The sequence below is a fragment of the Orycteropus afer genome, unplaced genomic scaffold (genome assembly GCF_000298275.1).
Source record: "Orycteropus afer afer isolate SDZICR_OR568_19922 unplaced genomic scaffold, OryAfe1.0 scaffold00194, whole genome shotgun sequence".
NCBI lineage: Eukaryota > Metazoa > Chordata > Mammalia > Tubulidentata > Orycteropodidae > Orycteropus > Orycteropus afer.
Window position 1 is genome coordinate 5,503,111 of NW_006921781.1, and position 1,679 is coordinate 5,504,789.

The window sequence follows — 1,679 nt, forward strand, 5'->3', positions numbered from 1 at the left end:
GACATAGTCCTGTCTCTCTAGCTTTGCCCCTATGCAAGTCTGGCCCTTCTGATTCCAAGGTTATAATCTTTATGGGAGCACACTGCCATATATTTCTCCCATGGAGCAGTTGGTGGATTTGAACTGTTGACCTTTCATTTAGCAGCTGAGCTCTTAACCACTGATATACCAGGGCTCCTTGGTGGTGAGTAGTTCCTGTAAAACAAGAATGTTTCTGAATATTCAAATTTTAAATGACCAAATCTGTTGTCATATGAAATAAATTTCCTTTAGCATTAACTCTTTACAAGCCATTAGTGAATCATTTTCTTGTGATAATTATTTTGATAGGCATGAATTCAAGGACCTACATCAAATAAAATCATTCTTATTTTTTCCTAAATCAAAAGGACTTTTAATATCTAACTCATCTCCACTCCCTTTTAATAGAAATCTATGTTTTGGGGACAGTTGCAGGTGGGTTTTATTACTCACAGTGTGTGCATGGATCCTTGTGACCTATAAAGGTGGCAGGTTTAGAAGGGATTGTGTTATTAAGTGTGACAACAGCTTGTGCTTTTTTTTTTTTTTTTTTTTTTTAAGCTAACTAGTGTTTTTGTAGGTTAGATGAGTTTCAGAAACTATTTCTCCTAATGGTAGAGCCCAATGAAAAACTCTATAAATATATGTTACGGAACTATTACGGTACTGGGTATGAGATTTTATACTTGAATTGTATCTTAACAAAGAACAGGCTAAGATTCAGTTAACCCTCACCAAAGCTATACTGTTATCCTTGACATTTTGTATATTTGATTTTTGGTAATTATGCTTCACTAAGGAGTCCTGGAGGAGCTCTGGTGGCGTTGTACCTAAGGCACTTGACTGCTAACCAGAAGGCTGGTGGTTCAAACTCACCAGCCCCTCCTGGGAAGGAAGGTTGGGCAATCTACTTCCATAGTGATACTGCCTTGGAAACCCAAGGAGGGGTCGCTATGAGTCGGGTCCAACTCGACAGCATATAACAACAACAACAAGGAGTCCTGGTGGTGCAGTGGTTAAGCAACTGTCTGCTAACCAAAAGGTTGACAGTTTGAACCCTCTAGCTGTTGCATTGGAGAAAGATGTAGCAGAGTGCTTCTGTAAAGATTACACCCTAGGAAACCCTATGGAGCAGATCTAGTCTATCTCTGTGAGTCAGAATTGACTCGATGGCACATAGCAGCACAACACACTTCACTAAAAGCTATAAAAATGAAAACAAATGCTGCCAAATCAATTCCAACCAATGGCAACTCCATGCATGTCAGAGTAGAATGGGGCTCTGTAGGATTTTCAGTGGCTGGTTTTCTGGAAGTAGATTGCCAGGCTTCTCTTCCAAGATACCTCTGGATGACTAGAACCTTCGACTTTCACTTAGCATCTAAGGATGTTAACCGTACCACCCAGGGACACCAAACTGCCAGTTTCACAAGTGGTCATGAATCTCTTGAAAATTTTGGGCCCTGGTGGTGTAGGTGTCAAAGCATTCAGGTGCTAACCAAAAGATTGGCACTTCAAACCTGTCTGCTGCTCTGCAGATGAGGCAATCTACTCCTGTAAAGATGATAGCCTTGGAAACCCTATGGGCATTTCTCCTCTGTCCTTTAGGGTCACATGAGTTGAGATTGACTTGATGGCAGTGGGCTTTGTAGACAAAA